This window comes from Adiantum capillus-veneris, chromosome 14, assembly GCF_014529385.1.
Source record: "Adiantum capillus-veneris isolate H3 chromosome 14, ASM1452938v2, whole genome shotgun sequence".
NCBI lineage: Eukaryota > Viridiplantae > Streptophyta > Polypodiopsida > Polypodiales > Pteridaceae > Adiantum > Adiantum capillus-veneris.
The window spans coordinates 24,985,144-24,998,392 of NC_140944.1; the positions used below are offsets into that span (position 1 = coordinate 24,985,144).

Consider the following 13,249-nt stretch of genomic DNA (forward strand, 5'->3'; position numbering starts at 1 on the left):
AGTTTCAAGAGTTCCAATACTCTTTCAAGGTAGAAGATAGTGTGCATGCACAATTGGCAGGGATTCTCACTTATAGGGTACATGAGAAGGAGATCAAGGTGCCTAAAGTAAAGACCCTACCATTGCCACCACCAAATAGTATTCCTAATGCTTTAACCTTCTTCTTTGATGGATCTTTTCAATGAGCCACATGAAAAGCAGGGGGAGGGCTAGTCTTGCTCAAACCAAGTGGAGAGGTGGTCATGAAAGAGAAGCTCAATCTACTAGGTTCAACTAGCAACAATGATGCAGAGTATGATATACTACTTCATGGTTTGAAGATGTGCATTGGTCAAGGTATACAACGTCTCATGGTAAAGTAGGGGGATGCACTTCTCATTGTGAAGTAATCTTAGTCATTTGGGCATGCATTAATGAAAGCCTAAGGACAAAGGTTCATGTCATCCGTAAGTTGCTTAATCAATTTGAAGAAGTGCAATTGTATCATATTCCTAGGAAAAAAAATGAATATGCTCATTTATCTGCACAACAAGCAGTTGCATGTGTTCAAAAAGAATTGCAAGTCATCACGGAGGCAACAACTATCAAGCAACCAAGATACCAGGGATTGGAGTCATTGTCTCCCATTATTGGCTATATTTTGAAGGACGAGTTTCCAAAAGACTTCACAAAAGCTAAGAAGAGGAGACTCATCAAGAAGGTAAGTTTTTATCTCTTCCTAGAAGGCTCCCTCTGTTAAAGAGGGAAGGATCAAGTGTGCAAAAGAGTACCAGCTATTGAGGAAACTCCAGCCATTCTAAAAGGTTTGCATGAAGAGGCATGTGGTGGTCATTTTGCCCAAGAGTTAACTGTGAAGAAGATTTTGCTTGCGGGATATGTTTGGCCAAGACTACATATGGATGTCCAACATTGGTGTAAAAGTTGTCACAACTGTCAAGTAAATGGGAATAAAAGATTGGTACATGGTCCAAGGCAAATTGTGCTTTCAAATGGACCCTTTGAAAGTGGGGCATTAATGCTATGGATCCTTTGCCTAGAACAAAAAATGGTAAACTCTACATTTTAGTGGCTGTAGATTACATGGCTAGGTGGCTAGAGGCTCAAAGTGTGGCAACAGTAAATAGAAAAACAGTGAGCAGGTTTGTCCACACTAATATTTATTGTAGATTTGGAACACCTTTGGAGATTGTTTGTGATAATGGTCCACGGTTCAGGAAGGGTTTACGCACGAAAGTTTGTAAAGAGCTTGACATTCTCCATTGTCATAGCACACCCTACTACCCATAGTCAATGGTTTGGTGGAGAAGGTTAATGGTGTCATTGCAAGCATCATTTGGAAGATGGTGAAAAACAAGACAAAGTTATGGGATGAATTCTTGGATGGAGCATTGTGGGCATATTGAACCACATACAGGGGGACCACTGAGTTCACACCATTTCACTTGGTCTATGGTCAAGAGGCCTTGCAGCCTATTGAGCTCAGCATTCCAACAATGTTGCTTCATGGCAAAGGGGCACAAGATGATCAAGAAACATGGACATATCAACTTCTTACCTTAGTCGAGGTGGAAGAGAGGAGCGGCTTATGAGTGCTATAAGAGGAAAGCTATACAAGCAAAAGAAAAGCTCGCCAAGAAACTAAAGGACAAAGGCATCAAGGAAGGATATCTTGTGCTAAGGTATGACAATTGACTTGATAATCATTTTGATGCCAAGTTTGAGACTAAATGGCAGGGACCATACATTGTCAAAAAGGCTTTCAATTCAAGTTATTACCAGCTCATGGACTTGAATGGTAAAGAGCACTCCAGGAAGGTAAACGGGTATCGGCTAAAGCCCTACTTGAGTCGCCTTCCACCAAAGGATCTACCAAAGAATTGTGAAAGAGGTACTATCTCGTGTAAGTTTTTTTGCATGATGCATGTGTGTAACTCAAGCCAAAGTGACAAGGAGCTACACAATGAAAATATTGTCAAGATACCAAGAATCACAGAGGACTCAGAACCACTCTCTTTGGAAAAGGTACCTCATGATGTTACATGAATGTGCCATCATCTTGGGGGAGGGCTAACGATAACCTTCTTTGGCTCTCTGTAATTGCCATAGTGAGCTACCTCACCCTATCAAATCACTCAAACACTGTGGTTATCCTGACCTTTTCACTGTACATAGGCATGTGTGAGTTAGGAAACTTTTCCTGTATCTCCTTAAATCCCTCAGCTAGCTAGTAATTGGGCTAGTTCAACCAAATAAATAGATAAAATAAAAATAAAAATATACTTTCTCCCATCAAGAGAGACTTGTTACAATACAATATTTGTGTTCCTTGTAATCTAGGTGATGCAATGAAGATGGAAAGCTTTATGCATCACGAGCATAATATAAACTTTGTGGAAAGCATTAACTATCTCAAGGCCTCAAACACCTTCGAATGTGAAGAGAGCTAGCGGGGAATGAGGATAGGGAAGAGGAAGAAGAAACATTTCATAGGAGAAAGAACTAGTTCCTCACTTATCATAACTCTTCTTCCTAGCATACATAATAGCATAGTAATGAAGATGGAGAAGATGGCAAGCTTAAGCATTGAAGCATGGCTCTTTGTTGGATTTGCATTCCATAGCCAAGAGTGTTGGTGTAGGCTATCAACTTTTCTACTTGCTTGGAGAAGGAGATGGAGCTCTTGAACTTTGCACTTCACACAATTAGAGTGTGTGTGAGTCTATGTGGGAGATTATATCCCTCAAGCAGGCCCCCTACTTGCTTTGGTGGACCCCCCCCCCCCCCCCCCCCTTGTAGCTCATGCTTGAATCTCATTGGACCCCTCCAGGCCTAGCCAATCACAAGCAAGAGTCATACCAAGAACAAGGGTAGCCTTGGGAGAAGTGTCTCCCTTTCCCCTTTGAGAGAGAGGACTTGATAGATGCTAAAAAAATTAATTAAATCACTAAATTATCATTGGATCCCTTGGAAGGCCAAACAATATGCTTTAGGCACACCATAAGGGCAACCTATCTAGGGGCTTGACATGTGTCCTACTTGCCTCTTGAGAAAGAGGTGCCCTTTGGGAGAGAGAGAGTGGTCAAGAAACCACCCCTCCTTCTTGCATGGCTCGCCCCCTCCTTGTAGGGATTTTCTTTGACTTTTGTGCCACCTCAAGCCCCTCAACCTTGGGCCCAGTTCTCAACATATGCAGAGTCCTTAAGCCCCTCAAGGTTGGGCTTGGTTCCCACCTCAAGTACAACCCTAGCATCTCAAGTATGAAAAGAACCTCAAGCATCTCAATCATCAAGAACTTCAAGAATCTGAAGCATCTCAGTAATCAAGCACGACAAGCACCTCAAGCTTGGGCCGGGTTCCCACCTCAAGCACATTCCTAGCTTACCTAAGGGGAAATGACTTTTAACACTAACTATTGGAGGTCTTTAATGAAGCTAACCCTAAGGTCTTTTAAGCTCCATTAGTTATCCTTGCTCTTTGACATACCATCTCTCATTTGGACCCTTTACCATTGTCCCCGTATTGAGATAGACTTGTAAGTACATGTCTATATTCTAACCCTTGTTCCCATTTATTCTCCCACATTAAATCAGTTTAATATGAGAAAATCATTTGGGTTGGTTAGGTATTAGATTTTATGACATTACCTCTCTCTTGAAATCATAGTCGTCCTCGACTATGAGGTAGAAAAGATAAAGCCTTAGTCATTAGTCAATCTTGCTTAGCGGATAGAAGATCCCTTTTTATCCTACGACATCTTTCCAAGATGGATGACTAATCCATTTGGTGCTTGGGAGAGATAGTTGATGCAAGCATGTCTTCTCTTTAGTCCATTTCATTCTCCCTAAGTAGAGTGACAAATTCTACTTGGTGTTTGAGAGACATCATCATCACAAACATGATTTTAAGCATGCATACTATTTAAATTTGTGCACAATGAGAAAGAGGATTAATCTTATAAGACAAAAACATGGGTCATTTAAAAGAAATGTGTACATTTTCTTACTCTAATGTAGCATTGTAAGCATTGACAAGGTTCATACTATCCTTAAGATGTATTCCTTGCATCCGTCTAGCATCTTCAAAAGGATAATTTTTGAACTTAATAAGATACCATCGGATAATCTTACCTCGTAGTACCTTGTCTTCATGCCGAAGGATATCTTTGGGTTGTGGCACCTCTTCTTGGTCTTCCACTTTGGGAGGGTCTTCAATAATTGGTCCACTTGGTGGATCTCCTTTGTAGGGCTTAAGTAGGCTCACATGAAAGGCATTGTGTATGAGCCAGTGGTTGGGAAACTTTAGCTAATAAGCCATCTCATTGATGGTCTTCAAGATTCAAAAAGGACCATAGTATCTTTTTGCTAGTTTAGCATAATACTTTTGATGGACCGTATGATTTTTGCCCGTAGTTAGCCTCAATCGAGCCTTAGGAAACTTAAGTAAGACCTAATCATTTTCATTGATTAATGTTAAGGCCCTTCTGTGCTTGTCAGCAACAACTTTTTGCCTTTGTTGAGAGACGGATATAGCCTCCTTAATCTTTTTAAAAGATTCTTGTAGGTTGCGGCTATACTCATTGGCAGCAAAGATCTTCCCATGTACTTTAAGTAGCAAGGGACTTTTAGGTCTTCCCTCAATTATTTCAAAAGGTGCTTTTTCAATAGAAGTATGTACAATATTATTGTATGCGTACTGTACAAGAGGTAAATACTTTTCCCATTGTGAGCATTGATCTACTTCTATAACATAACTCTTTAGTAGATCAAGTATTGTAAGATTGGCTATCTCACTTTGGCCATCCGTTTGTGGGTAATAGGCCAAATAGAAATTCAGTTTTGTTCCTAGATTTTCAAAGAGACCTTTCCAGGAATTATTGGTCAGTCTAGGATCTCTGTTTGCCACAATGGATGCTGGTAATCCTTGGTGTTTGAAAATCTATGATATGAAGAGAGTTGCCATTTGGTATGCCTTAATAGTCTCTTTGATAGGAATAAAGTGTGCTTGCTTGCTAATCCTACCGACTATTGTCCATATCCCATGGATAGGCTTGGATAATCCAAAGATAAAATCCATGGATATACTTTCCCATGGTGCATTTGGGGTAGGCAATGGTTGGAGTAATCAAGGTTGCCTCCCTCTATCATACTTTGTCTTTTGGTATACTACACATTTTAAAACCGAATACTCTTGTATGTCCACTTTCATGGTAGGCCAATAGAACTTACATTTCTACTCCTCGAAGAGTAGGTTGAATGCCTCTTTGCCCTGCATAGGAAGAAGCATGGGATTCATACATGACTTTTTCACGAAGGGAGTGGGTAACACATAGCCTATTGCCATGGAGAAAATAATTATCCTGCAAGGTGAATGGTTCTTCTTTCTTCCCCAAAGCAAGGGCTGACATTATGTATATATAGTTAGGGTCAGTAGCATACTCATCCATCATAGAAGATAGATCATTGTGAGTAGCTATAGACCCCGCTTTAACTTTTGGTCTTCGTGAAAGTGCATCAGCCACTTGATTGTGCTTACCAGCAATGTGAACAATATGGAAATTAAATTGCAAAAGAAAAAGTGCCCACCTCATTTGTTTGTCGAAAAGTTTGGTTTGCGTCATGAAATACTTCAAAGACTTTGGTGGTCGGTTCGTAGAATAAATGGAGTCCCCAATAAGTAGTGCTTCCATGTGTCTTAGGCATGTAGAAGAGCTAAAAGATCTTTATCATAAATGCCTAAGACGCGTTCATCCGTATTGAGTGTTCGGCTCTCATATGCTATGGCATGCCCTTCTTGAAGCAAAACTGCTCCAAGGCAATCACCACAAGTATCACATTGGACCTCAAATGGCTTTGAAAGATCCAAAAGCATGTGAACTGGTTGGGAGGTAAGCGTCTCTTTGAACTTGTCAAAATCATTTTGCTCCTTAGAAGTCCATAAATACTTAACGTTCCTCTTTGTTAAGTCATGTAATGGACCTGCTATTTGAGAGAATTTTTCTATGAAGCATCTATAGTATGCACACATACCAATAAAGCTTTTTAGCTCATGTAGATTCCTTGTATTAGGCCATGCTTTTATTACCTCTAACTTCGATGGATCCATATGGATACCATCTTGAGAGATAATATGACCTAAGTATTGAATCTCTTGAAGGAAAAATTCGCTTTTCTTTTGGTTGAGAAAAAGCTTGTTCTCCCTCAATGCTTGAAAAATCACTTGGAGATGTTGCTTGTGTTCCTCCAAATACTTGGAGTAGATGATAATATCATCAAAGAACACTCCAATGAATTTTTGGTAGGGTCTAAAAGATTTCTCCATTAGACGATTGAATGTGGCTGGTGCATTAATCAAGCCAAAAGGCATGACAAGGTATTCATAAAGGCAAAACATGTACAAAATGCGGTCTTTAGAATATCCATCCACTATCCTTATTTGATGATAGTCACTTTTAAGGTCAATCCTACTAAAGTAGGTAGAGCCTTGTAGCTTATCAAACAGACCTTCTACCGGAGGCACAGGAAATATGTTTTTGATAGTGATATGGTTTAGTGCTCGATAGTCCACACACATACGGTATGTACCGTGCACTAAAAGGACTGGAGAACGAAAGGGAGAGGAGCTAGGACTCACCATCCCTCTGTCAACCAATTCTTTTACCTGCCTCATGACCTCTTCTTGTTAAGCTTGGGAGACTCAATAAGGAGGCTTGTTAGGCGGTGAGCTTCCGAATAGGAGCTCAATTCGATGGTCCTCATCCCCTCGTTTTGAAGGTAAATCCATAGGCATATCATTGATGAACACATCTTGGAATCCTTTTAGAAAATTAGACAAGTCTAACTCTTCTCGATTCCTACCATTTACATTTGATGAAACATTAAGATTTTTTTGAGACTCTTTGACAAAAATCATATGCGCAGAAACTGATCTCTTTATTGATTTATCAAAAGTAGGAGGATTTACAAGTGGTATAGTATGACCATACTCACTAGCATCTATATACATGTTGTAGGTGAAGTAGATTCTCCTTTCAAGGAACTTCAGGTTGGCAGCCATGTGATCAAACCTTGGCGCCCCTAGGATAGCATCCTCATGTCGGAGAGGAGAGATTAAAAAGTCTTCTTTGTTGACATATTTGTACATGGAGCCTCAACTTCCCAATCAAGGGAGTAACGGAGGCTCGTTGTCCCTTGAAAGTAGTGTCGACCATTACAACATCTCACATCTCGAAATCTTGAATGCCCAACTTGGTGGCCAACTCCGTTGATATGAAATTGTGAGTAGAGCCATGTCAAACAAGATGAAGGCATCATGCTCTCTTACCTTTCCCCAAGCATAGGAGAGAGGTGTACCTTTGCAATTAGCATCCTCTTTTGGAGCTTCAATGGTGGAAGCTTTAGGAGTCTCATTGTGAACATTCTCCTTGGGGAAAGAACGATAACCATGTCCTTGCTCCCCACACTTAAAACACTTATGGTCCTTGCAAAAAGCTTCAAGATCTTCATGAGAGAGTTTGTTTTTGCCTTTGTAAACTCCCTTCTCCTTGGACGGATTGTTTTGTTGTTGTTGGAAGTGCCTTGGGAATATTTTTGGGCATTGGTTTTCACCTTGGCATCACCTTTGTCTTTATTTTCTATGGGCATGACATTCTGTCTAGCCTCTTGTTGGAAGTTGATACACGAAGCAACCATGGTGTGGTGGATTACTTCGGCGATAGAACCAGACCATTGAGAGTTGACGTATTCGGCCATCTCTTCAGGTAATCCTGCACAAAACTGTTGCTTTTCTCAGCAAAGTCTATCTTTTGGAAGACAGTAGCCTTGAGATGTAAATCCCAAAACTTGTCTATAAATTTGTGGATAGACTCATGAGGGAGAAGCTTCAAACTACACCATTCGATGAGCACTTTTTCCTTTGCATAACTTGGAAGGAATTGCTTCATGATGGAAACTCGTAGAGTTTTCCATGTCTTTGGGGCTTTGCCATTTCCACGAAGGCTAGCCCACCATTGACGAGCCGATTTTTAGAAGCGCATAGCTACATGGTGTAGCTTGGAGGACTCTGTGAAGCCCTCATCTCCAAATGCCGGATCAAATTGTTGGATGAAGGCCAACACTTTGTCGGTAGCACCAAAGGTGCCATCATAGGTGAGAAAAGAGATACTCTTTCCTCTCTCTTTGAACTTCTTTAGCTTTTGTGACCTTCGCCATGCACGGTATGATTTACGATGTCCTCCCCTCTTGTATTCTCTAGGAGAATAGCCATATCTTTCGTCGAAAGAGGAGGAAGGTCAAGAAGAAGAAGAAGAGGGTGACCTCTTTCTTGTCATTTTCTTCCTTTGTTTCCTCTCTTCCCTTTCAGAGTGACGAGGAGGACTGTGTGTTGATCTTTTCCTCTTGGGAGGAGTTGGCGATCGTCTAGACCGTCGTCTTCGTGGAGCCACATCTTCAGAGGAGCTTGAAATTTCATTGCTTTATTGCTCTTTGGATTCCTCCTCTCGTATGGGAGAGAGTCTTCTTTTGGGGGTCTCTTCAAGAGGCCTCCTAAGCTCTCTCTCCTCTTGGAGAAGAAGGGAAATCCCATAAGCGCGAAGTTGTTGAGTAACTTCGGCTTGCAAAGCAGGGTTACCCATAGCTTGTTGCAACCTTGTAATGAGATAATTGACAAACATGGGGGCATCATCATTAGCACCTTCATGTGCAAAATCAAAGCTGTCAATGTTCATTCTACTCTCTTGGTTATTGTCAGCCATGTTAACAAAATTTGTGTACGTACTTAGCGTATGCTTTGGCAATTGAAAACCTTAGTTTCCACTCCTCTTAGCCTTCAAAAATTGGCTCTTAAGTATCTACACCCACGGCTCGAAGTGGTTAATTATAGAGAGTAGTGAAGTAGATCTCATATCACAGAATTGATGAGGGCTAGCTCCTTTCGGACTTCTTATGGCTCAATAATGGTAAAGCCGTAGGCAAGTCTAAAAAGACTCCATTATTAAGTCTAAATCTCCTGAGGTGTGCACCATATCCCACACAGTGGGTTCAACAAAATCGATAATAGATCCCAGTTCCACTTTCCCTAATATAATAGGCAGAATTAACCATTTATAGGCTACTCAAGGACCTCTCTTCTTAAGCAAGAAAAGAGAAACCAAATGCTCTGATACCAACGTAATGGAAATGTCCTATTAACTTGGAGAGTAGTGAAAATTAGAGATAGTACTTTTGAGAAATTACTTTGTGAGCATAGTGGGTGAACTTAATTGATGGTAGCAACATAAACATAGCATTTAGTTAACTAGGCATCAACAACACTTTTGCAAGAGAGAGAATTTAGAGAACATGACAGCAGTTGAGGACCAAATGTAAGTGGAGCTGGTCCCCCCTCCAATAGGCATTTGTATTATGGTTTCTCCCATCAAGAGAGACTTGTTACAATACAATTTTTGTGTTCCTTGTCACCTAGATGATGCAATGAGTATGGAAAGCTTCATGCATCACGAGCATAGCATAAACTTTGTGGAAAGCATTAACTATCCCAAGCCTCAGTCCCAAGGCCTCAAACATCTTCGAAGGTGGAGAGAGCTAGCGGGGAATGAGGGTAGGGAAGAGGAAGAAGAAACATTTCATAGGAGAAAGAACTAGCTCCTCACTTATCATAACTCTTCTTCCTAGCATACATAATAGAATAGTATTGAAGATGGACAAGATGGCAAGCTTAAGCATTGAAGCATGGCTCTTGGTTGGATTTGCATTCCATAGCCAAGAGTGTTGGTGTAGGCTCTCAACTTCTCTACTTGCTCTTGGAGAAGGAGATGGAGCTCTTGCACTTTGCACTTCACCCAATCAGAGAGTGTGTGTGAGAGTGTGTGGGAGAGTATATCCCTCAAGCAGTCCCCCCTACTTTCTTTGGTCGACCCCCCCTTGTAGCTCATGCTTGAATCTCATTGGACCCCTCTAGGCCTAGCCAATCACAAGCAAGAGTCATACCAATCAACAAGGGTAGCCTTGGGACAAGTGTCCCCTTTTCTTCTTTGAGAGAGAAGACTTGATAAATGCTAAAACAATTAATTAAATCACTAAATTATCATTGGACCCCTTGGAAGGCCAACCAATAGGCTTTAGGCACACCATGAGGGTAATCCTACTTGCCTCTTGGGCAAGGGGTGCCCTTTGGGAGAGATAGTGGTCAAGAAACCACCCCCCCTTCTTGCATGGCTTGCCCCCTCCTTGTAGGGGATTTGCTTTGACTTTTGTGCCACCTCAAGCCCCTCAACCTTGGGCCCAGTTCTCACCATAAGCACAATCCTTAAGCCCCTCAAGCTTGGGCTTGGTTCCCACCTTAAGTACAACCCTAGTATCTCCAGCATGACAAGCACCTCAAGCATCTCAATCATCAAGCACTTCAAGCATATCAAGCATCTCTGTCATCAGGCATGACAAGCACCTCAAGCTTGGTCCGGGTTCCCATCTCAAGCACTGCCCTATCTTACCTAAGGTCAAAGGACTTTTAACACTAACTATTGGAGGTTTTTAATGAAGCTAACCCTAAGGTCTCTTAAGCTCCATAATTAGTTAGCCTTGCTCTTTGATAGACCATCTCTAATTTGGACACCTTTACCATTGGCCCCGTATTGAGATAGATATGTAAGCACATGTCTATATTCTAACCCTTGTTCCTGTTTATTCTCCCACATTAAATTATCAGTTTAATATGAGAAAATCATTTGGGTTGGTTAGATATTAGATTTTATGACAACACTACTACCCTTCACCTTTCATAATGCATGGATTGAATTGCAAGGCACATGCTCTAGCTAAGGATACTGACCTCCATATTCGTAGGTCATTTTTGGTAGACCTTGTTGTAAAACACCAAAAGGTTGTAGAAGTGATCTACATGTATGCTGCCACACTTGACCCTGTAAGAACCTACATCCCTTAGGTGTGTAAAGACTGATAGTTAATCTGCCTCCGAGCCATATGAATCCTTCAATAGCCTTGGGTTCTTGCCTTGTATCTCAAGTCCATACTAGATGTGGAAATATTCCTGTATGGAAAAATACTATTTGAAGGGTGTAATGCACCTTGGGCGGCCTCCATCTAGCTTCAAAATACCAGAGCATAAGCTTTTATGGCATTGAATAAAAATGGAGAGAATGTGGCTATATGCTATGTGAGAGAGATAGAGAGAGAGAGAGAGTGTGTGTGTGTGTGTGTGTGTGTGTGTGTGTGTGTGTGTGTGTGTGTGTGTGTGAGAGAGAGAGAGAGAGAGAGACACTCTTCTTCGCCTTTAGCATCCACATTAAGTGTGCATTGTTATCAACGTTCGTTGATGTTGGGCTTTACTTAGCTTAGGATACTCGTATGGCGAGAAGAGGGTTTCTACTTCTAGCACGGGTTTTTTCCATGGGTGGTGAGAAGCCGAAACTTGCACTTGTCCTTGTGGAGTTCCTTGAAACCATACGGAGGTTTGCATGCGACCTCACACTCGTCATTGTGTGGTGCTTGCATGGTTGGGGAGCCCTACATTTTTTATGAACGCTGCTTTGCTCCGAGGCACAAGCTTTTTCTACTCTCCTTGATGCTTAGGGTTAGGTCGCGTGGAACGCTTTTCTGCAAACTGCCCGATAAACTTTTTATCGGCTCTTCTCTCTCTACCTATCAATTCAGTGTAAAAACTTGCACAAATTTTGTCATTTTTTGCTCATGTAGAGCATCCGCCTTGTCTTTCGAGTGGCGGCCATTTCCAGGGCCATTTTTGGAGCTTTTGACCAACCTTTTACCGACATCATGAGCTCAGCCGTCGCGGACTTTTACTTAGTAGTGACCGGCTGCCTCAACTAGACAGCAGGAGCGTAGTGTCCACGGGACCTAACCCTTACAAGGTGTACTCCAAACAAGGGTGGTGTCGACACACAGGTATATATAGACATTTCTTCAAAAAGGCGTAGCAATGATATGTCCACCTTATCATTTCATCATTGAGCACCTTGTAGAGCTATAAAACCATTTTAAGAGTGAGCCTCACTGAGATCTGGCCCGACTCCTTGGAGACGGGCCATTGTACAAATCCAAGGAGTCGGGCCGTTGTACAAATCATGTTTTAGGGAGCAGAGAGACGCGAAAGTCAGCCAGCGCGCAGTAGCCTTCAACCGACAATTATATGGAGGGCTTTGTTTGCGCAATCTGCTGGGACGAGGTAACGAATCAGATCCGCGAGCGTGAAGACGTGGCAGTGCTAACGGCATGAGGCCACGTGTTTTGCGATATGTGCTTGAGACAGTGGTTTGGCCAATCTGCCGATTACTCCTGTCCCCTTTGCCACAGGCCCAACATTTATCGCAAGCTCACCACTGTCACTCGACCGGGCCGTAGACGGGATGTTGAAGTAATGGGCCATTTCAGTATCCAACTTGACAGCGGCAGCGCCTCTTGCGGCCGATGCGGCAGGCGGGAGGCATGGCTTCCGGTGGCTTTGGCCGGCTGTGGTCACGTCTTCTGCTGGACTTGCATCGCATCGCTGCTGCCGACGCCCTCGCCTCGTCTGCAACGCCTGCTTCAGCTTCCCATCTCCGTTCAAGATCGGAGCCTGAGTCTTGGCGGCCCCATTGTGCTCTCTCCAGTGGACGAGGAGCCGGATCGTTTCATCAAACTCGACCAAGGCCACTTCATTGTTAGAGGACACCCGAACGCTCCATCCATTGCAGCCTCTCGAGTTGCAACCATGCTCACTGGCTGCACCACCGACGAGGAGCTGGACCTCATTCTGTTCGGCATGCCGCTGAATTTTTTGTGCTTCCGCGCTCAGGGGCGGCTCAACGAAGTTTCCGTACGTTGCATACTGCTCTAGAGACTGCCAAGGCGGCTCATCGTCATGAAGGAGAATCCTCTGCAGGTAGTGAAGTAGAGGACATGGCCACTTACTGTCCACAGTGTTCTCAACCTTTCAACCAAACCTACGTCTTCCCATCTTCTCCAGCAGCAACAACAATACTCAGCTTAACAGTAATCGCGCATATGAAAATACTTCGTTCTCTGGCTCTGCCGCAGAGCAGACGTCACTCATACCTCCCCGCCGGTTCGGCCATGAGGAAGTTCCCTTCTGGAGCTTGTCGACTTCATGCTAGACCTCTCCTTCGATTTGCAGGACTTCTTTGACGCCCCGTCTGATCTCTCGGAAACCTCACATCTTCACGGCGTCTGCATCGGCGCAAATTAAGAGTTCTTGTCAAGTGGTAACGTTTGTTAAAGTG

The 13,249-nt window shown here is 42.7% G+C and overlaps 1 pseudogene; it reads left to right on the top strand.

Moving 5' to 3' along the window:
- The first annotated feature begins 12,159 nt into the window (after nucleotides 1-12,159).
- LOC147442107 (uncharacterized) overlaps nucleotides 12,160-13,249 on the top strand; it is a 1,104-nt pseudogene continuing 14 nt past the window's right edge.